This window comes from Lepidothrix coronata, unplaced genomic scaffold (assembly GCF_001604755.1).
Source record: "Lepidothrix coronata isolate B3197 unplaced genomic scaffold, Lepidothrix_coronata-1.0 Scaffold143, whole genome shotgun sequence".
NCBI lineage: Eukaryota > Metazoa > Chordata > Aves > Passeriformes > Pipridae > Lepidothrix > Lepidothrix coronata.
Window position 1 is genome coordinate 282,933 of NW_016690323.1, and position 24,919 is coordinate 307,851.

A 24,919-nucleotide genomic window follows, 5' to 3' on the forward strand; every position below is an offset into this window, starting at 1 on the left:
AAGACAAGGCAAGGCAAGGCAAGAGGAAAGGAAAAAAGGAAAAAAACCCTCCCACTTTATTGGTAAATGACCACTTGTCAAAATTTCTAACATATTCTATAAATAATTTATTGTAATTCATGTTTTCTTAGTCACTTGTACTCCTTCAAATCTTCTGACTATACTCAAAGTAATTGAGAAAACAAAGAAAACCAGACCTTATCTAAAACATAAAGAGATAAATAGATTATTGATAAATCTTTTCATTTTGTTCAGGGCAGGCTAAAAGAGGTTGCTCTACAACTGACCACAGCCATCCCAGGCAATTGCTGCAGAAGCACTGAGACATCAGTGAGTGGTTGCTGTCTCCTACCTGTAAATTGTTCCCTAATCCAACTGCTGTCATCGGTGCAGTAGGTTGTACAATTTGTGCCGTCTATCTCCAGAGCCTGTGAAGATTTTGGTATGGTTATGACTCTTCCCTCATCATTTGTCACACAAATTGTGAAACCATAGAACAACTTAGATTGAAAGTGACCATCAGCCACCCAGTCAAGTCAGGGAAAACTTCAATTTTAAATTAGGTTTCTTCAGGTATTATCCAGCAGAGTTCCAAAAATCTCCGAACAAGGAATTTCAGAATCTCTGAGGGAAAGTTGTCCCAGTGTCTGATCACCCATTTTTTTCCCCCCATTTTCTTAATAGCAAAAGGAAACTTTCCTTGATGGAATTTGCATTCATACTTCTCATCATTTTGCTGTTCCACAAAGAAAAACCTGGTTATATCTAAACACACATTCAATAATGGAAGACAATGTGAAGTTGACCCTTTAGCAATCTGTTCTCTGAACTAAACAAAGCCTATATACTCAGCCTGTCCTTTTGAAACTGTGTAATCACAGAATCACAGATTTATCTTGATTGGCAAAGATCTCTGAGATCATCGAGTCCAATCTTTGATCATCACTTTGTCAACTAGACAATGGTACTGAGTGCCACTCCCAATCCAGCCACTTCACAACAATCTGGTGGATCTCCAGTGGCTTCCTCCAGTTTGTCAAATCTTTCTTGTACCAGGGAGCCCCCAAACTGGAAGAAATACTCCATTTTTCAGCAGCCTTATGGTAATTGTCACTTCTTTTAAACTGTTAGTTATGCTTTAATAGTAAAGACAAGGAGGAATTTGGCCATCAGTGCTGTGTTTGGGGGGAATAATTAGACTATGTGAGCTCATAAGATCCCTTCTGACAATGTATTCTGTAATTCTGCAATTTAAAATGTATACCAATTATATGAGGAGGCAAACACCTGTATCTCATAGGGCTGAGGACAGCAATTGAATTCAGGACCAAATCACAAATTAATTATGACTGACACCTTCCACTTCTCAAGATAGGCCTGGAAAGAGAGCACATTTCTGACAGTTTGCAGATTATTGTTATTATTTAGTTCTCTGAATGATAACAACATAAACAAAACAAAGTAATTCTTGTAAATATCTTTTTTCAACATCACTTTTGAGTAACTCAAAAAAGAACACAAATTTGAATGGAAATACAGAGCTGCTTACTTCTGAAGTTCATGAGGGTTAAGATCCTCTAGCAATGATAGTTGATAATCAATAAAATTGATTTTTACAACTGGATGACAGTTATATGAAAAGAGCATTACATCTAAGTCAGATATGAAACATCTGTAATATTTGTACTCTGATTACCCATTATCTATTTAGATTTTAAAGATAATTGCTTTTTAACTGCCCACAGTTTTTATGTTCTTATTTGCTAAAATATTTTTAGATTATCATAAATAGTATTTTCATAAACTACAGAATGCCCTCAAAAGTACAGTTTTACTTCATAAATGTAGATCTAGTAACAAGAAACAAAATGCTGCTGCTGTTGCGCCTTACAAAGAAAAAAAAAAAGAAAGTAACACATACTCATCAAAATCACTTTTAAGCAAGAATTCTGAATTATATTTTTGGTATCATTTTCATTCAACCTCTCACTCAATTTTATTACTGAGACTATTAAAGTCTTGTAATCCCATTGCATGAAGAAAATAATTTTTATTCATCTCAAACTCTGTATTTTTTCACCTGAATTATAAGATAATCAGGTAATTTAATACAGAACTATAAGTCAAGAGAGAAAAGGATCCAGAATAGCAATAATTTCAAGTACAGTTCTTGTTTTTGTTATTTCAAGAACATAATTTTGGTACTGAAAAGTGAAAAGGACATTTTTTTGTTGTAAAGGACTCAATTACTTCATAGTGTTAAACATGGATTTTCATTGTATGTTTCCTTTATTTTATGTTTTAGTTTTTTCTTCTTACTTTATCTACAGGATATAATATGAGACATTTAGGAGAAGGAAAGTTATTAAAAAAATTCTATGAGTGTATTGGGATGGGTGGCAAGGATGTGGTGGGTGGGGGAGAGTATTTTGTGCACTGTTACAACTTACCTAGTAAATTGGCGAAAAAACTACCAAAATAGTTTTTAAAGTTGAAATCAGAGAAATATTAAGATAATCTAGAACTCTGTGGTAACATTGAAGATTAATTCATAGGAAATGCATAGTTTATTTATAGATAAACTACACAAATGTGTACTGTGTTTTATAAAAAAATGAATGTTTTAAAGGAAATTATGTGCATGTTATGAGAAGAAAGGCACTTTAGGGACTTGTCCTGAAGCCAGAAGTCAACAGATTTTGATGTTGTCTCCAGTGAGAACAAATTCAAACCTTTATGGCCTGATCTAAATACCCCTGAACTAAATGAGAAACTTTCCACTGACTTTGATTTACCTAGAAGAGCCATAAGAAAAACCAAGAGGCTTTCAAAATCATGAAGAGCAGTCAGACATCCATTTCCCACTAAATACCAGTAGCATGTATGCCATCTCTAATTTTGAAAATGTTCCTTTAAAAGAGAATTTTAATTTTTTTTATTTTTTTTTTGGTTTAGAGAAAACATTAGGACTAGTTAGGTAACTTCCCAAACTCCATGGCCACTGTATAACACAACTATGTGTCAGTACTAATGATTTTTTTTTTAATGTTAACACAATTTTTCTGAATTCTTGGAAGGACTTAGGCAGCAAGGTCAGCTTTCTTTGCATGGGAGGGAAAATGGATTTAGTTTTAATATGAAGCTACCTGTATACATACATTTACATTATATAGTGTAATTCTAATCCCCCCTGGTGGTCCAGTGGTTAGGGTGCAGCACTAATGTCACCGCTGCGACCCGGGTTCGATTCCCAGCCCCCTGGGCAGATGGAGCTCGTCAGCCCTGTAAGGCAATCCATCTAAGAGAAGGTCACTCTAAACAAACCTACGTCCTGGGGACCTCACTGCCACTGTCCAAGCTTGCTCGGCCCCGGCAGATGAACCTCAGGATTAAAGGGTGGGCTCAGTTCAGCGCACGCTGTGTCTCACCTAAAAAATCCACTGCGCAGGCTCGAAGGGTTAATGACCTTTCCCAAATCTTCGCTCGCGAAGTCTGGCCATACAATCATACAATTCTCTGAATTATACTTCCAGGATCAGGTCTAACATATTTGTTTGTAGAATTTTACATTCAGTAAAAGTCATAGAAATCCCTGAAACAATAACAACCTCCTCATCACACTCATTGCATAATACCTTCAAGTCACAGACTATTATGTTGAAGATACTCACACACATGAGAGGATCTGTACGTTAGTCCTTAAAAATGAAATGCTTTTTGCCTATAATTTTCAATTTTTCAGTGATATTTTCTCTACAATGTGATTATTCCTTTTTCCTATTTTATACTCTTAAAAATATAAACATTTACATCAAAGAAAGATCAGTTATTAAATGAAATAAAAGGGATGAAAGAGGCTGAAATAGACTCTAAAAAAAAGATTATGAAAATTGGGTGCTGAGTATAACTCAGTGGTTTTTTGTCATACCTCAACATTCTTCAGAAGAATTATAAAGTAACTTCTAGGTTTACATCCCCTAGGAGCATGCCTAGGATGCTATTTGGTGTAAATAGACCTGTGTGTTTCCCATGACTCTGAAATTAAATACTTCCTAAAGAAATTTGTTTTCCATAGTCCCAAGTTTATATATATTTTTATTGTATTTCTATTCTCTATGGTTTCAGGAGATATAACCTCAAACACATGAAGACACTGTAAACTGAAGAACTGTCTTTTGCCTAAGGCAAGTAGAAAAACAGAATAAAGCCTCTGAGATGTATGAATTGCCCCATTCATCTCACTCTGAAATTCCAAGACTACTTATTTCCAAGAAAGTACAATTTGCCAGTTTTTCCAAGGATTTTACTGTTTCCAAAGATGAACTTTACCGATACCACTGTGAAATCAGCCATATACATATACATACATGCATATAATGTATATGTAAAATCAAAATATATCTAAATAGATGTATTGCTTCCTGCGTTTCTGGTACCAGGCCATGGATTTTTCTGCTTTCTCAGTTTTTGTGCATAACAGAAAATGTAGAGTACCTACGAAGGTAAGAAAATGGGGCAAACAAGAATGGCATCATAAATTTTATCTTAATTTCCATAAAATTATATTGAATATGATTATTATTTTTCTCTGATATAGGTTTACAGAATCTTGGAGCATAAATTGAGATGGATTCAACATTTCCAGTTCTGTATGCTATACATATTTATGCTTAATTCCTAGACATCTTTAAAATTCCTGTAAAATACGCTAAATTCATGCTAATTAGTATTGTACTGTAAGATTTATAAATGTGTGCTGTTTGCATAGTGGTTAGTAATTTGGACTAAGTTCAGTGTAATAATTTGTAATTACAAAGATGTTTTCAGGTTTCTTTTACAAAATACATATAAACTCTTAATGTATGATCTGTGCCCTTTTGTTGCTACAGAGCTCAATGTTGAAGGTGACCTTAGCAGAGGTGGACTAGGTGGCATTTAGATGTCACCCCCAATGTACTGAATCCATGATTTCCTGATTCGAAGTAATATGCACGTTGCAGAAAAACCTTTGTATTTGGTGTAATGTACTTTTGTTTTTAACACATTGTTCAAAGCTACCAAAGTTACTTGATATTATGAATAATGTTCTTATTTTTGTAAATTTTTTAATGCCAAATTTTACTGCTACTGTGCTTTTTTCAAGTATTTTTCAAGTGGTTGAACTAAATGACATTCAGTTACGGACCGTGTGTTGGTCAATTTTATTGCTTTTTGATGGGTGCCAGAAAATGAAATAAAAAGTATCAAAATGCTTGAGTGAGTAGTGAGTAGTCTTACAAATACTCCTAAGCTTTGGAGATTTTTATATGAAAATAAGAGTAATTTCTTGTGAAGGGCAACAATTGGTGTTCTTTTTTGCTGATGTCCTCCTTTGCACTGATGTTCATGTCTGGATGCTCCTTTCAGCATTGTCTACATCTGTTTTCTTCTATCTTTGAAACCAAAAGTGCATTTATGCTCTATCTACATAAAGCAGAATCAGAACTGAATTCCTAAGAAACAAACTTTCACGAAATCTAGATTTGAGATTGGTAGCTTTGCCTAGAACAAATGTTGTTATGAAAAGTTATATTTGTTACACATATTCAAAATCTATTCATATGTTACTTGAAAATGTAATTCAGTATACCATTATCCACTCCATAAGTTTTGCCATGTAATTTAATTTCCCTTAGTTTATGATAAGGAAAAGACCCAACAATGAAAAGCAGAAGAACACTGCATGAGTATTCAGCAGAGACTGACTGGGGCTTCTAAGCAATTCTTTTAAGCATGAAATTTATTCTTTAGCCTATGTTAAATTAATTTATATTTAATTTTATAGTTATTGTAGCAATGTATGTAGTTCCTAGAGTATATTGGGATGTTTAGGTACAAATAAAAGACATTTAGAAAATAACTAAGGAGGAAATCAAGGACAGCTGTGGTAGAATTGTTCTTCAAGAAGGATGTTTCTGTAATTTAAAAAAGCAAAAAGACAAGAAATAACTATACGAAACTCTACAAGAGATAATATGAAGACCTGTAGACAAGAAAAATTACAGAAAAATTAAAAATAAGGAAAAAAAATCAAGGCAGAAAAGGATGTCACTAGGAAAGAAGAGGTCAGTCTTCAAGAACTAAAACCAGGTGAAGGTAACAATGACGTGTAACATTTAACTTTAATATAATTAGTTACATTATAGAAAATGTTGTTTTAAAATATAACTTGAATACAAAAGGTTCTGTTCGAAGGTGCAGGTATCTACATATTAACTTGCTTAAATTTCTATTGTCATCATGCTTAATGAAGACTCAATTCAGGTGAAATGAGTGTACCACATATGACACTCCAGTTGTGTGCATTGAATAGGCTTGCTGCTGTACATGATCTAGAGATTCTTTTCTCGTTTCCGTCTACCACACACAGGTCTTCTCTAGGTCTGCTGTTATATCTGCAAGTCCATGAAGATGACTCAGACACCATAAATTACCTGAAATGGCACTTCTTGCATATGTGAGGTCTATTGTAGTTAGCCAACTCCACTTATATATCTACAGTAAGATGAGTAGATGTACAGATTTCCTTTAATGTCTTGAATATACTTACCTGTCCTGGGAATTTTGATACTTAGCTCACATGTAGGAAGAAAAATTAGGTCTCTTAATCTGTAGTTAAATCCAGATTGCTTGAAGTGCAGTTCACACACAGGCAGAAGACAGAAACTGAAGGCTTTTGAACTGCACAGTGACAAACAGACAAAAGCATGCCGCTAATGATGAATTCACTCCAGTTAGCTCTTAATTACATTAATTTTTAAGCACAATGATGAATATGCGAAAGCTAAGGTTTTGACACACTTCTCCTTGATTTTCCATGTGAACACAGTGTAAAGAAAGGAGTCATAAAGCAGATTATTTTTAAACAGTTTTTTCAACATATAAACAGTATGTGATGGTTTAATGGCTCACATAGTGGAAAAGTGTAACTGCTTTTCATGCTAGTAACCATTGTAGTACATTAACAGGAAGAATAGTGATTTTAGTGCAGTGGGTGTTCCTTGGATAAGACTCCAGCTGCTGTGAAAGCTTAAGCCATGAAAGCTATCCTGAAACTGGATTGCTTGATGACAGACTGTCAGAATGTATTAAGGTTCTTAAGATAACAAGAAATGCTACGTGATAGGTAAAATTGCTTTGTGTTTGTAACTTACTGTGTCATTTTCAATGTTGTGATAGGAGATGCCTAATATCATTGTGATGTGCTTGGTTCTGACTTATTAATTGCATTACTGACATTCTGTATCATGGGCAAGCTATTTTTTTCTCTTCGTTTTCCTTAGCAAAAAGATGTAATTCTCATTCTTCTTGAATTAGCCCAACATAGTCTAAAGTGATATAGGATCTCAGTTATTTTCAGAGCCAATTAAGAGATTAGCATCATAAGTCCCAAGTAAAGACCTACATCTTTTGTTTTCATTTCTTCTTAAATATTTTCTTCACATCATCTCAGTTTTTCTAAATTAACTTGTATACAAGCATATCGCTAAGAAATACACTGTATTATTCTTACCTATGATATGAAATATATAATATCAGGAAAATCTCTTACAAGAAATGTCCACTTTTTTAAAAGACTTACTTTGAAATTTGTTAGGTTGAGGAGTCTGCCCCAAGTGCAACCTAAATTAAAGCCAACAGAGGGGAAGAATTCAGCAGTGAAAAGTGCTTAGTTGATACTCACAGAACTTCAAGTTAAAAGCAGAAATTATAAAGGTAGGTGATTTTAAGGATAATTTCATGACTGTTTTATTATTCCATTCATCAGATATTCCACCTCCCTTCACAATTCTTTCAGAATTCTGGGTTTAGATAGATAGTATTTATTTTGGAGTAAAGTTCTCTTGATGTCTTTCAGGTATAGGTTCTTCCTTCATTTCTCCTTTATCCCCATGGGTACTACTAACATTATCCTGCAACAGTAAATCTTCTCAGACAGAAGAGTGGTCCCTCAGAGTATGTTGAATCTAGAGTACAGTTTAACTATATTAGCAAATGACAGAGAGCTAGGGAGAAAATAGGTGAATTACACATTATTAATCTGCTAACTGACTTCCCATCTCTATTACAGGTGGTTCTATTTTCTTCTAAGAAAGAATGTTGTGATTTAGGTTCATGATGCAAGATATCCAGTGTATCCCTTGAACAGGGCAAGGTTTACCATAGAATTCATTTTTTCTTTGCAATCTAGCTGGTTAAGCTTGTCCTATAGTCAGGAAACAGAGACAAGAGTATAAGACAGTGGGTATGAGATTTAAGCAATTTCTGGGGTTGGGGATTTTTTTCCTGTCTTGGGGAAATCTAAAGGAAGAGGCCTAAATTCTTAAAAATCTCTTAAAACACTTAAAGTGGAATGAGTTTGGACTACCTTGTCTCCATCTGATTACTAATCAGCCCCTTGTCTTGAGTTTAATCAAACTCCCCTTAAAAACATTAACTCTCCACATTGGCATTGATAAACAATTTCTGGTCTGAAACTCTGTGAAGCTTTTGCATTTGCTTTTGTTTTCTTCGATTTTCGTTTGTTTTGTTGGGGGAGTGTGGGGTTAATGCTTTGATTTTGGGGTTGCTTTTGCTGTTGGTTAGGTTTTTAATACACCCAGAAGAACACTATGATGGCTAGGAATTTAGACTGAGATTTGCATATAGTCTAAACTATCTTCAATTAATCTTATTCATTACTACGAGGCAGAAAAAAGTATTTAAAAGCACAGACTTCAAGGCAGCAGCTGACTTCTTCCACAGGAATCACTGAAGGAAAACCAGAAGCAAGCATCTGGGATACCAATTATCCAGGGAATATGAAAGGTAAATGAGAGGCTTTTTAGTTCCTCTAAGTTATCTGAAATATAAATAATTTCTGTACTTACGTAATGTGAAGTACGGTGGAACTAAAAAAGGAAAGTATGGGTGAGGAGACATAACTGAGGCCTCTATGTAGGGAACTCGACACTGATTTCCTGAGCAGTCTTGGAAAGTCACATTGAAAGAGAAAAGTATCTATAAGATTTTTTTTTTTGTTGCAGTTTTTTATCGTAAGCCAAAAATCATGTAGCTTGGCTGTTTGCCTAAACTTTGTCAATAACCCATAACATGCATATAGCAGCATTTGCAAACATTGCATTTAATTATTCTTTTTTTTCTTTAATGCTACATAAAACTCAGAGAGGACAGAGCTCCTGAATAAGGACTTAATATCTTCTATAAATCCTGAGCAGTCTAATTTCCTACTGGCAAATAGCATGTGGGATTCCTAATGGGCTTTACCTACATATATTTGAGAAGTCCATTTCAAAATTCACTTTATGTAATTGGAATTAGGTGCTATCATTAAAATTTAATGTTATATAATCCTTTATTTTGAAATTTTTTTGGTAGTGGTGGGGTTTTTTTGTTCATAGCACCGAATTTTCTTTAATGACTATGCAGCTGGGTAATTAATAAGTCTATTCTAGAAAGGGGTATTGAAGAGTCAGCTTGACAATAAATTGTCTCTCAATGCTTTCTTTCTCCTCTTTTCTCTCAAGTCATATTTTTTTAGCTTTTTTTTTTTTTTTAGGTAAATTGTTTCTGGAAAGCTTCATTAGAATTTTTTACTATGTCAAAATATTAAACATCTATAAGAAAATATTAAAGGGTATTTGTAGAGGCTCCGTTCAAGAAAATAAATATTAAATATTGTTTTGATTCCTTCGAAATCTTATAAACTCATTAAGAAAAGTTCAGCTCACCCACTAGCTTTCTCAAGATAGTAGTGAAAGTTTATGTTAGTTTAGACATTAGTACCTATCCTAATCTCTCTAGAAAAATATTGCCTGACATCAGTCACCTCAGCAGATCAAAGCTGACTTTTAACTCACCTAGATGAACGCCCATTTGCTTCAGATCTGAAAGGGCAATATCAGCTACACAGCAGCTTTTGTACAGGATGGTACTATTTGGTCAGAAAAAACAGTTCAAAGAAACACTCCTTTCAAAACAAGTATACTCTTGCAATACACACCAATTTCCTGGGAAAAAACTTCTGGAGGCTTCCTATTTTAGAGATTTGCATTATATTGCTCCTGATTTAATCCTTGTAAAAGACTAGAAAAGAATTGTGTAGTGGGAGTATAGCCAATGCAGATGGACACATAAATACTTTTACAACATTACAGTCAGATCTTGTGATATTTCTAAATTATAGTCTTCATTTCTCCCTCTGTCAGGACCCCAGTCACAGTTTTCATACTCTTCTTTGCAGTTTCTCATATTTACCTAGAAGTACTGCAGCACGGAAACACTAGTGAGCATCAAGATATATTTTGATTACCTTAATGTCTGTCAGCTTCCAGTCTCATACAAAAGCTAAGCTGTAGTAAACTGTTCTAGTTGTGCCTGCTTTCAGTGAATAGTTCGCGTTTCAAAGCTTAGCATCTTTTGGAGATTCACCTGTTTTTTACTCTGGACTTCAATCTTTTTTTTTTTTAAATATTTAACTGTGCTCCTTTTTTGCCAACAGCAGCAAGTTAGTGTCCATCCAAATTTCAATTCATATTGGCCTAAATGTCCAGAAACTTCTAGGAGCAAAAGCCAATGTTGAAAAATTATTGGGTGTGGTAGGTAGAGGTTGTTTTGGTAGTTCTTTGCTGCTGCTTAAATTCACATTTCTTTTACTTTTTTATTCTCCTCATGGTCACAGAAAAATATTAACATAGTAATATTAACATGAAAGTGCCCCTGAAAAGGAAACTAAGAGTTTCACTCACTCCATTGGAAGCTTGCACCAAATAATTTCAGCTACCTGTGTGATTAGATGGAGCAAGGTGGGGGTTAGAATAACAAATTGATCAGCACTACACCTAACATCATTAATAGAAGAACATGAATAATCATCATGAGAGTGTACAGTACAATCACTTGAAATATATACAGTGTAGTTTTGGGGGGAAAGTTATAAAAAAATGTGAATTAAAATTTAGTTACAAATGTTAGTTTAGGTCACATACTTCAGCACAGTAACTTTAACTCCTATTAAAAAAAAATCAACTATATAGTTAATCTATACTTTTAAAAATGTGAAATTGGTGAAGGGAGGTAAGTCCAGAAATGGGAGAGAAAGAAAAAGAAATGGAGCTTTAAATCTGGTTGAGAGAACTTAGATGAATGGTTTTGAATGATTGTTCTTTTTCAGTCAGTTCCTAAAACAAGAACTTACATATTCTAGATCAGGAAAGCAGAATGGCAGTGTGATGTGATATGAAATATAGTCTTTTCTAGTTTCTCATCTTTTGAATTGCATAGGTTCTCTGCATTAAGTTCTTCCAATTTAAACATGTATTTACTGAACCCTTAAACATACCTATGAAAAGAATAGATAGACGATAAATTTAACTAAATATCGTTGGATAATTTAACATTTCAAGTGACCAAGCTCAGCCTGTTTCCTTCCAAAGCAGAATTCAGTAGTGCTGCCTTTTCAGTCTGCTCGTATTAGAATTCCAGAAGACCTTACTATTTACACAGCAAAGAACTAATGCCTGGCATAAATAACCTCATGCGTTGTAGTGATCTAGATGAGAGGTAGAGGGGTTTTCTTTTTTCCATATGAAGCCAAGTATTTGCCTCTCTAACTATGTTTAGGTGAAATTGAATAATTGTTTAGTGGAAGACACAAAGTTGAAATTGTTCTAGATATAATATACTGCAGTTTCTTAAAGTTATATGAATACATGGAAACACACATTTCATCTCTTCCTGTTTTGTATCCAATAAGTGAAATAACTGCAGCAGCACAATCAGAATCACATATCCAGAATTTCTTTTTCTCAAATGACTACTCCTATGTTGTATGTCACATTTCTTTTTACTTGCTTTATCAGTGCCCTACAATATTTTTATTGTTCCCTATACCATACCTGCAGTTCAAATATAGATGAAATCAGAATTCACTCTTTGAACTCTTCCAAGCAGGGGATGAACTCTCCCTTGCAGTGAGCTAGACCAAAGGGTGATTAAAGCACATTAAATTTATGCACTAAAGCAGAGATCTCTTCTACTCATCTCTGAATAGTACTAGATAGTCACTTCAGAATTCCATTTATGTTTTATAAATGTGAGACAGAGTATCACCTTAGCAGTCTAAAGATTATTGTACTTCAAAATGGATACACTGATAACTGTTAGGTGACTCTGGGGAGGAAACGATGCTTGATACCATGGGTGGTCTGAATAAGTCTTAAGTTAATATTACAAATTTTTTCTGCCAAATCTCTGTATTTATACACCTCCTGGCAAAATACAGTCACATTTTTAAAACATCACATTTCTGTTACTCAGTACTATGAAAAGACCGGGAAAAATAAGAATAATCCTGGTCCAACCAAAGCCCACATGGTCTTACTATTTATGATGAGCTTATTCAGATCTATATGTCCCAGTGGGAGACATTGAAGCTACATGAAGGCTATTCAAAATAAAGTAATTCAAAATCAGTATAAGAGCTTTTTATCTTATACCAAAACTCCATGCAAAAGCATTAAACATTATTGTGTTTGAATCGGTGTTCATTCATAGTCCAGGTTTAAAATGTACAGTCTTCTATCCATGAGCAACATTGGGTCTACTTACTAGTTGTTTTGTTTTATCTCATTGTAAGACAACTGAGATCATAAAGATCCCTGTGTTGTCATAAAGGCCTTTTTAGTATGAAATATCCCTTTCCCTTCAAAATTGATCACACTGCATAGGGAGCTCAGTGAAGCTTGGTCGGTGATGTCAGGTATTATCTTCATTGCCTGCAGTAATATAGGCTTTGACTGGTGACCTACTGCCATATATCAGATTGGCTGTAATAACAATGAAGAACAAAGAAACATCATTTTTATTTTGCTCAGAGCAGGATCAGTCTGCTGCAGTCAACAGTCTTCAGCAAACAGAAGAAACATCTACATAGATATATACAAAACAATTCATAAAGCAATTTCAGGTTTACATAACTTACATATTTCACTTATTATAAATTGTTGGCATAGAAAACTGTTCAATAATTATCTGGTGTATTTTAATAGTTATCCAAATTTTAATTTCCTATCATCCAATGTTATTACTCTCCATGAAATGTGCGTAGTCTGTGTCTTCACATCAAAAAAAAATCTCCAAAATGTAAACTGATGCAGTCCTCCATTGCTCAAAAATCCTTTCTGAATTGTCATCTTGGCAGACTTCCATATTAAAATTTATGAAAAATTATTTCTCTTGATGTTTCTTGTATAATCTCTGGCAACAAGGCTTTCATTGCATCAAAAGTAGAAACAGATGTGTTGGTTTTGGTGCAACTTTTTCCTGTAGTTTCTTCTCAATCCTGTTGTCTTCTTTTCATAAGTATGTAGTGCATATGTTTACGATGCTCTAAACTGTAGGAGATGAACTCTCAGTTCTCTAAAGACCAAATCTGAACATTCTAGCTTAAATTACTTGCACATGTTATAATATTCAGACCACAAATACTTATATGTTGATTCTTTTGTCAGAAACTTACATTGTTTCTCAAATTTTTTGGTGCCCCAAGTTTTCAGAAGATATGTAAAATAAAATCTCTGCAACCATTTCGCCCAAAGTTTAAGAGTTATTATAATTTTAAATATCCATAAAGATGGGGGTCAATGTGTTTTCCTTAGATATATTGGGAGTTTTCTAATTAGGAAAGCTAAAATGAAGAAGTGCATTATCACTTGCATAACTCCATGACTTCAACAGTTACTTCAACAGTTAATTTTTCATGTATACTTGGAAATATTTCTCCTAGTCATAAACTTATGAGTAGGAGATTAATTTACAACATGTTTCAACTGTGGCGACAAGTCTTGAAAAGCTGCTTGCAAATTTTTCTTCTCTTCCCCTTTTTTCATCATCTGGTACTACCAAGAAGATCTGTCTCTATCATTTTTGTAAGCTGCCATTAAAACAGCTGTGAGAAACATTTAGACTGCCCCTTACTTTTCTCATCACTAGACTAAAAATATTTACCACTTTTAATCTCTCTTCACAGGGCATGAAATGTGCTTTCACTATTTTGACAGAATTTCTTACTTCTTCTCCGCATCCATCTTCAAATGGTCTGATCCAAAAGCATGTCTTCATAGCACTATGTAGAGGAGAACAATAATTTCCTCTCTTCTCCCATACATTCCTGTTACAGTAACCAGATATGTAGATTCTCTTATTTACACTGAAAACACATTGTTGATTCATACTGAAGTTGGTACTCATCCATTACACCTAAAGCTCTTTCAGCATGGATAAATCAGATATAAAAACCAGAATTTTTTTAATTAAGAAAAAAAATATTTAGTTGGGTTTTTTCAAGATGACATATATAACATTCAGTGCAGATGATAGGAATATTGGACAGTAATGATATACAAGTAGGAAAGCACCTCTGGAAGTTGTCTCCTCCAACCTCTCTGCTCAAAGCAGGGCCAGGCAGAGCAGGTTCCTGAAGACCTTCTCCAGTCAGATTTTGAATTTTTTCAGGGTTCAAGACTCTGTAGGTTCTCTGGCTGTTCCAGTGTTTGGCACTTAGAGTATTTTTTTTTCTTTCTAAAAATGATTTTTTCTTTATTTCAGTTTGTGTCCATTGCCTCTCATCACTGGATGTGAATGAGAGGAATGTTCTTTCAAGTCTCCCCTCAGGCATTTATTGTTGTTGATAAGACCCCCCTGAGCCTTCTCATCTTCATGCTGAACAGTCCCAGCTTCTCCTTATATGACAAATTCCTTATTTACCTCTGTGGCCCTTTACTGGGCTTGCTCATTAGGTGCATGTGCATGTCCCTTTAGTGCTATTGACCTCAGCACTGGATCCAGCACTCCAGATGTATTTCACCAGTGCTGAGAAAAAAGGAAGGATCACCTTACCTAACCTGCTAGCCACTATCTTTCTAATGCAGTCTAGATTGTTGTTGGTATTCTCTGCAGCGAGAGTGCATTGATGGCCCATGGTTAGCTTGTTGTCTGTCCCCAGGTTCTTTTCTGTGAAGTTCCTTCCCAGCTGGTCAGACCCAACCCTGTACAGTCGCATGGAGTTATTCCTCCTCAGATGTGGGACTTGGTGTTTCCCTTTTTAGAACTGCATAAGATCCCCGATAGACTATTTCTCCAACCTTTCACAGTTCCTCTGAATGACAGCACAACCATCTGGTATATCAACCACTCCTCTGAGTTTCAGATTATCTGAAAACTCAATGAAAGTACACTCTAACACTTATCCTGTTTATTAATGAAGCTGTTAAATAGTATTGGGCCCCTATATTGATGCGTAAGCCTCCAATCAGACTTCCTGCCACTGATTACCATGCTCTGAGCAGGGCCATTCAGCCAGTTTCAAACTTCTGTTTATCTGTTTATCCAGCAACAGTTTTTCATGAGGATCTCACGGGAGGCAGTGTCAAAAACTTTTGTTAAAAGTAGTTTTCATTGTGTTTAAGTAAAATTTCTTCCAGAAACTGCATTATTTTGTGTTCTCTCTGATATATTAAGTGGCCTGTGGGCAATCAATTGATTAGATATTCATCAGATGTACAGATCACAAAGCCTGATTAGTCTAACTCTATGCTCTATATCAGCATTAGAAATTATTTATAATTGTGATTCCTATCTAGGAGAAAGCAAAGCATCTCTTGATTGACAAGCTCTGTTCTTAGATTTGTCTGTTTTTTAGACATATTAGAGATATGATAATCCCAGAAAATATCTGCTGTGAATGTTTTATTATCTGTAAAGATAGCTACAGTTATAGTAAGCAGGTAGAATTTTTAAAATCCTCTAAAAATTGCACAGATGTTTAGGTATCCCTCTTTGAACCTTACCATATCTCTTTTTACTCTATCTAAATTATCATATAAAATCCTGAATGATGGTATGTCTCTTCTGATGATGTTCATCAAATGAAAGAACTCTAAACACTGGGGAAATACACTATAGTTTTAATATGGCTTTTTAGCTATTTGATGAATTCTTAACAACTACTCTTCAAGTAGATATGGTCAGATTTGCAAATGTTCTGCTGGTTACATAAAGCACATCCAAAACCTTCCCTGGTAAAGGGGACAGAGATTGTCATCCAGCAACAGCTATCATGTATCATTAGGTCTCCATAAACTCAAAGGATGCCCTGGAAACATACTGGAAATGGTAGCCAGATGAATTTCCAAAAGTGCATTGAAACAAGTCTATTTTTTATAGTCTTCATTTCCACTGGAGATAAAGACTAACATAAAACACACTAGTTATTCTTCCAGAGAAAATATCATTGAAGCAAAACCTTTTGTACAGTTGGATTAAAATAGCAAACAATAATTGTGGTGCACCGACATTGAAAAGTATCTATTCTGGAGAAGGAGAAGTGTCAGATTCTCTTGCTTTCTACCTTTTTTCAAACTATCTACAATGTATAACAATACTTATCTTCTAAACACAAGCTACTTCTCTAACCCTTGTATTGTTTGGGTTTTTTTAAGGGATTGATCTCTCTGTTTCCCTTCCTTTGTAGTGGTTATAGTCCTTAGGTTTTGCTCAGAGTTTTGAACCTCTGAATAGAAGGTGCTTTAAGATAAGGAGATCTTTTTCTCCATGGACCTAGTATTACTGATAATAAGACTCACATAAAAACAGTACAGGAGAAGATATCAACATGTTAAGTTCCCCATTCTCAATTCTGAAATATAAATAGTGGAACTAGTTGTTTTGATTTTGGACTTACATATGCAGTCTAATGAAAACTACATGGTCAGTTATGGGAATTTTTCATAGTTTGATACACAGTTCTGTGCATGATAAAAAAATATGTGATGTCTATACAAAATATGTCATTACTTCATCTCTAGTTTGTATTCAAACTCATCAAAAAGTGGCCATTTCTGTCAAAAGCATATTTTTGCTTTCATTTTCAAGGCCACTTATAGCATCTTTTGAAAGAAAATCCTTCAGCAGATGATCCTCCATGACATTTCCTCTCATGTAGGATCCTGGAAATCTCAACAAATTTTTATCACATATGATAATACAGTGTAGAAATGAAGATGTGTATCTGTATATATACATATATGTTTGCATCTTATTATTAGCATTTCTGCAACAATTTATCATTAAAATCTATATAATTAAGGCAATATTATTAGTATGCCTTTTCCTTGGTTCTTTCCAAGTTATATAAATCTGTGGGAAAATGAAAGTAATATCTGTTCAATTACCCTCTGTGTTTAGGATTAATGATCTCATGGAATTAAAAAACAATTTAAATGTTGAATATAAAAATAGGAAAAACATGGACCAGCGAGTATCAGGTATGAAATTTTACAAAGGATCTCCAATGTCAAAAAGAATTTTTCCGCTTCAGTATTATCTTCAGGCATGAGGAGGATTCAACATGAACCTGTTACTGAATGACAAACAGAAGATGAATCCATCCAATCCCCAAGTCACTGTAGTCATATGCCAAGTGTCATTTTTTGAGGATAAAGACAGAAGTCTCAAAGCAAGATGCTGACAAAGAGAAATGTTGTACAAAGGATTGAGCATGTTAATATTCCCCTAAGTGGACATATTACACAGGCCAAAAGAAAAACCATGACATATCCTACTCTTGGGGCAGCCCTCTCGACTCTTGCTGACTCTCAGAAATCCTGATCAGAATAAAATAGAAGCAAGCTTTGTTACCTCATCAAAACTAAATCTGCCATGTAAACATATCATCTTTTTGTTTTCTCATCTCTGATGTTAAGCAGAATTTCAGGTATTGTTAGTATATATGATACATGAGAAAATTCAAGTGGAACTTGAACAACAGTATAACATGCATGACAATGCCTAAAAGGACTTTAACAAGTGAACTGAGTAGAATAAACAAAGGTATAAGTAAAATACGCATGGTATCACATATTTAATTCACTAAAGTAAAAATGTTCAAATAATGTTTCCTGTTGCACATTATATGCAATTTCTGTGAGCTATTATCAGTTTCTGATAATCAGTTTCTGTGATCAGTTTTACAAATGTAAATAACAGGAAAGATAATGATAGCAGTCTATACGGGAGCCTTCTCTGGTGTCTTAGATCTTGGAGGATCAGCTCCAAGAAGCCTACCAGGTAACATTTCCTCACAAAGCAAAGAAAAACAATAAAAAATATCAGTGTTTTGTCAAAACTACCATACCTTTCTCCCTATTAGTTGGAACTGCATTTAGAGAGTCAGCAATACAGAGGGGATATAATGATAATACATCAGCAGCCAACAGGTTACTCATTTCCTTTCTGCAGATGTAATTTAGTTCTCCATTCTGGATATTTACTTTGAAGGATCATCAGTATGTCTTATGAATAAAGCCCTTTGCCTGTCTTTGGACTGAACTATTAAAGGAAGGCGAGAACCAAAATATTCTTTCGGTAAGAGTTGTAGGGATATCAGTAAGTAGTAAAGCATAACAAAAGCAGATATCTTAGGGAAAAAAAAAGTGATGCTGAGGACCCAATAACTGCTCCATATACAGTTTGGATGCTTTACTTCAAATTAGCTCTTGTCTAGTCCCCTGGACTGAATATCATCCTGGAGTGGGTGCATATTGGGTTCCTAGAACACAGTTTATAGAATCATAGTCTTATTAAGGTTGAAGAAAACCTCTAAGATCATTGAGTCCAACTGTCCAACTGTTATCCCATCACACTGTGTTCATGCCTAAACCATGTCCCCACATGCCACAGCTTTGAGTTTATTTTTATCTGAATGGATTAAATTTGCATTCTCCAGGATGAGAACCTATGTACAGGAGGTGGATATGAACAGGAGATTTACTGCAGAACTAAATCTCTGTCTCTGATCCAAAGTCAAAGGTAGATGATGTAGACATACAGACAGGTAATGTTTTCTTTAGTTATACTGACAGATTCAAGTAGCTGTCAAAATATGAGTGACATTCACAATATGGTGGGGTTTTTTTCTTACTATATAAAGTGATGATTCTTATTCAATGGTTTGATTTTCTTTATTTTGCTTTCTTTTTTTTAATAAATAAGATGCTTTTATGAGCTGTCACTCAAGCAATTCTTTTTGTGTATGTGTTTGTGTGTGCAAGCTATGAATATTTTGTTAGGTTTAGATATAATTATTTTTCATTTGAAAGAACACAGACATGAAAAGCACAGAAAAAATATACATAACTTTACATAAAATATATCTACAATGACGTGCTGGGTCAGGTTTGGCAAAAAGTTAAATGTCCACCTCCCAGGGACATGTCAGGGAAAAACAGGAAGAACAGTTGCAAGGAAGGCCATGGGTCAAGATAAAGCCAGGCAGATAGCTTATCAATTATCAATTACCAATTACAGTTGTGAGCAGAAAAAATTTGTCTTGAAGAAAATTAATTTAGTGCCAAATAAAATAAATATTTAATTACTGCTTTATGTAGTGGGAAACAAAAATTCAAACAATAAAAGAATATCTTTCTTTTGTTTTCTAAGCTCAACTTCACTCCTTTGCCTCAGACTCCTCTCACCATCCCAAATGCTGCAGGGAGATGAAGTGGTGGGGAATTACAACCGCTACATGGAGGTGTCTTTTTGCTGCTGCTTCCTCATCATTCTTCTTTCCATTCCTCCACTGTGGCCTCTTCAACGAGCTGCAGGGAATATCTCCTCTGACACTTGGAGCATCTCCTGCTCCTGGAACAACCTGTGTCTAGCACAAGGAAGCCCTGATCTCTTCCCCCATTATTGGGCACGTTAATCCAATATAGATGAATATTTTCCTTTCCATATTTCTCTAAAAGGTAGAGGTTGTAGAACTAGCAGCACTTTCCCCCCACACTTTTCAAGTCCTCTCAAAAAAAAAGTATCATATAAAAATAAAGGACAAGTAATGGTTATGCTGTAATCCATGCTAGTCCAGAGTGAGCTGGAACTCTACACACAATTTTGGGCAGTAGCTTAAAAAAAAGTATACATATAATTGTTAGAAGTTCAGAGGAGACACAAAGAACAAATAAAAAGTTTGGGAAAAAAAAGACATTTGAGAAAAGGCTAAGTGAACTGTGCACATTCATTCTATAGACAAAGAAGACTGAAAAGGCATATTACTGTCCTTGAATCCAAAAAGCTATAGTTTAAGGAAGAAAGGGACCAATTGCTCCCCTTAGACAACCAGAATTGAAAGAGGAATAATGAGCTCCAGTTGCAGAGGAGAATTTTGGATTAAATATTAAGAATATATCTTAAAAGCTATGCTAATAGTCCAGGAAAAAGACTGAGTTGCAAGGGGTTGAAGTGTAATTGGTCTTGGTAGAGATATTTGAGCTTAGGGTTTGACACTCATTCATAAGCAATGTTTTAGGAGTCCTGAAATCAGACTTGTTGGACTGACCAAGGAGTCTCGACCAAATGAACCTTCTAGCCCAAATCATAGCTCTATGTGTTTCCATGCTGCGTGAAAGGAAAGCACTATGCCAGTTCTGAAAACAAGCTTTTTATTTTTGCAAAACAGAGTGTGCCATGTCTTCACACTAGGAGAGGGAGTTAGAAACAGGGGGTGGTGCGGTCCTAATATGTCTGTTTACTTTCATGAAGTGAAAGTAAATGTGCCTTAATGCACATTCTAGGCAAGTGTGTTTGTTAAATCCTTTCTTTATTTGTTATTAATTCATGATGTGTGTAGGGTTCTAGACACAAAGTGGTGAATAAAGCTTTCTATTTAACTACAGAATGGGAACAGCAAGAACTGTCAACTTTCTCATATTGTCTCATCAATGTATTATGTTTCCGGCTGAGAAAGTAAAAAGAAAGTTAGATTTCCATACTCAGGCAGATTCCTACTGGGGATACATGCATATAACTTTTACTGGCAGCAGGCATAGTATCACTTTTTCTAAATGAAAGTTATCAACCATTTTCTTGTTGTTATTGTCTTTTTTTCCCCTAAGGATAGAAAGGACAAATTATTTTTAAAATATTGTATGATTTTGCATACAAACATCTCTGTTCTGAAATGAGATCTTCATATATATTTAACCAAAAAAACCCTTAAGAATCATCCAGTAGTCATTAGGAATACATGAGCACACAGAAATATATCTGCAAAGATATTGTTAAAAAACTAAGGTCTTAAACACGGTTTCTGATTTTGAAACAATTTCTTCTCTCTATATATGACTGTTGTGACAATGTGTTGCACCAGCCAGCAATTAAGTACCACACAGTACTCACTCCCCTGCCTATCCCCCCAGTGGAATGGGAAGAATCAGAAAAAAATAAAACTCAAAGGTTTAGATAAGACCAGTATAATGATTGAAACAAAATAAAATATGGTACTACAACTACTAATTTTAGTAGTTGTAACAAAAAGGAAAGACAGAAATAAAACCCAATAATGGCAAGTGATGCACAACACATTGCTCACCACCTGCCGACTGAGCACAGCCCATCCCTGAGCAATGATCAACCCCTCACAGCCAACTCCGCCCGGTTTGTACATTGAACATGACGTTCTGTGGAATGTAATATCCTTTTGGCCAGTTTGTGTCAGCTGTCATGACGCTGCTCCCTTCTATCTTCTTGTGTATCTGATTGCTGGCAGAGCATGGAAACCTGAAAGTTCTTGATTCAGAGTAAGCACTACCTAGCGACAACTTAATTATCAATGTGCTATAAACATTATTTTCATACTAAATCTAAACCACATCACTGTACCAGCTACTAAGAAGAAAACTAACTCTATCCCAGCCAAAAGCAGGACAGTAACTCAGTGAAACCATATTAAATATGGTAACTATGACGTATAAGCCTCAACCAAAAGCAGGCATTAAGCCCTTGCATGCTATTGTTTCAAAAATCCCAACCCCACTGTAGATGCAGAACTCTGTTTTTATTCTTCTAGGGAGTTATACTGTACTAATGTAAAATATTTGTTTTCAATAGAGCTTTAATTATATTAGTTATTTATAGTTATTCCAATAGAGCTATCCTCTCTGAATATGATACTTTTATCTTATGGCGTAAATCAAAATCCCATGCTTGAACACCCCCGAATTGATTCTTGCGACATGAAGCCATCTCTGTTAAAATATATATTATAGTTATTGAGTTATATTTTATTTCTGACATCTGGTTTGCACAGTCTGACATTTAGTGGATGATTTTATTTTATTTTATTTTATTTTATTTTATTTTATAGGTGCTAACTTTTTCAACTGGTACTTTAGGTTTTCTTTCCTTTGCTTACCTTATCTCTACCATCTTTTTCCTGTTACAGACAGGGATTGGGGCAGTTTCACCCTGGTTTGCAAGTCCAGACATTGTCCACTTGTAGAAATTCTTTCAGTGCTCCCTGAGGCATGGAGTTCTTCCTGTCAGCTTGCCTCACAAACCCAGCAGAACTGAACATTTCAGAAGCTGATCTTAACCAATACTTGCCTTCCAACCATTCATTTTCAGGACAGACTGATAATATGCAGACACACATTTTGTTATTTTCTTATTTGCCAGTCTGTTGTGTGGTTAGAGAGTAAATTATGGCTTCTTAGACTATGATTTGCATCATTAAAAGCTAGAGAGAAATATAAAAGTATTTCTTTATATGGGAATTTTTGGTAAGATGTCATATAAACAAGGCCCAAAGGAGAGTTTGGATTTCCTCAACTGCGCTTTCCCCAGGCATGAAAAATATGTTTGATTTTCATGGAAAGACCCATTTTATCTTCACATATAATACATTTCCCACACTACTGACTCTCTTCCATTAGTTTCTATGCCTACCTTGCTACTTGTAAGGCCATGTGATAGTAAAATTGCCAGAAATGTTATCTCTCACTCTGTGTAGGCAATATTGGTATTTCCTACCAATGATATAAAGATAGTTATTTGGTTCCACCTCTAAAGATAATCTTCCATTACTATATAAAATAAAAGATTACATGGAATAGATATTACTCAACACAGAGTCTGAATGTTTCCTTGCTTCAAGTTTCCATAATAGCAAGTATAAGGTAAAAAAATCCCTAGGATATCATGTCAGGTACTTGGCATAGCAACTGTCTGTTAAATAGTATGTGCTATAAGAATTATAAAGAAAACTGTTGTGTTTCGTTCAGCTCTGAAGCTACAGTAAAAACAGCAGCCAAAGGGTTATGTTGAAAATCAACTGTAAGGAGAAAGGAAGGGAAGGGAAGAGAAATGAAACTTGGAAAGAATCTTGCATTAATCTGTTCCTTGGAGTTCTTCATAATCCTACTGAAAGGGGATTTTTGTTGTCGTTCTGTTTTTTTCCCCTTCCTCACAATGCAGCCTAACATTTGCTTTTTGAAACCTGAGAAATAAGATTTTTATTTTCTTCTGGTTTTTTTGGTTTTTTTTTTTCTTATTTTTTAAAAAGCCTGTTTACCCAAAGATTCATAACACTTGCATTCACAGACATACCTTTTTCTGTAGTCCTGTTCATTACAAGAGGATTCTACTCAACAGTAGCCTAACAGTCTACCAACCAGGGATATTCAGGTTTCTTTTTTTTAATTCCTATTGTATATGAAGACTAGTGAAAGAGGATTCAGCTATTCAGCAAAAGAGGGTTGCTATCAATCATTTGCACTGAAAAGACAGATTTGTTTGATGACATTTTTGTTCCAGTCTGAAATGAACAGGTCAGCTGTGATTAGAAAGTTAACACCAGTAGGTTCACTGAAAAATGGGAGAGTTTAGATTTCTACATAAGACAATAACACTGAAGAGAACAAATAAGTGAAGCCAGCTGAGCTAAGACAAAGTTTTGAGATGTGATGTTGGAGGAAGCTTTGTGTCTCCATTAAAGGATCTGTAGGGTCACACATATACTGCTGAAAGAAACAATGCCCATAAACATTCCCAACACTAATGCCAATCAGCAAAGAAAAACCTTCATCCTTACTATTGTATTCCTCTATCTTCCAAACATAGTGGTCACATCTAAAATACTTGTTAGAAATGCTCTCTGTGTTCACACATGAAGTATGCACAGAAATTGTTTAGGTGAGTAAACATTTACTTGGGCCAAAAGCTTATCCTAGATCATTCTAGAAATTAACAGTATAGAGAGCTGAGCTCAGCATACAGAAATGATCCCTGGCAATAAATGACTTCCTAATACTTCAGTTTCCTTAAAGAATGCATGTGCTACCTGCACACACAATTTCCCAATTTCGTACGTAAAGTCCTGTGTTCCTGGATTTCTGCATCTAATTTCTTTTAAAATTAACAGAATACTTTTTCCCATAAAGAAAGAGTTTTCCTTCCTGCTTCATACATTTGCAGTCATTCTTCAGATCTATACTACCTACCTCGTATAAATTCATTTTTTTTCTTTTTCAAAGAAGATACAAAACACCATTAGCCATTGGAAGGCCATAGTAAACCACATTATGGATCAGTGTGGACTGATTGGCTACCTGGTCTGCCCTGACCCCTGCTCTCAGGATGATTCTGTTTAGTCTAAAGGATGTTTTGGAAAAGATGGGAAACCAGTCTGATCAATATTCCTTACCTTAACATCCAGTTATCCATCCTCCCACAATCCAACTCAGAGTCATGCTGTTGCTGCATCTATGAGACCACTGCTGATGGGATTAGGATGAAACACTTTGCAGATAGCATTATCCCTATTTATTTACCAGAATTGGAATGGCTGCTATCATGTTGCCATCATGAAGCTACTGTCTTCCTTGTCTGGTCTTCTTTCAGAAGCAGCCTGATGATCTGGTGCAGTCTTGAGACTGCAAGTTTGGTTGCTATCTCACTGTTGTTGTTTTCTGTGGCTCCTTATTTCAGGTTGGATGAAGATGCGTGTACAGAGGAGAGGAGGTGGTAAAGCAAGATTCATTGGGAG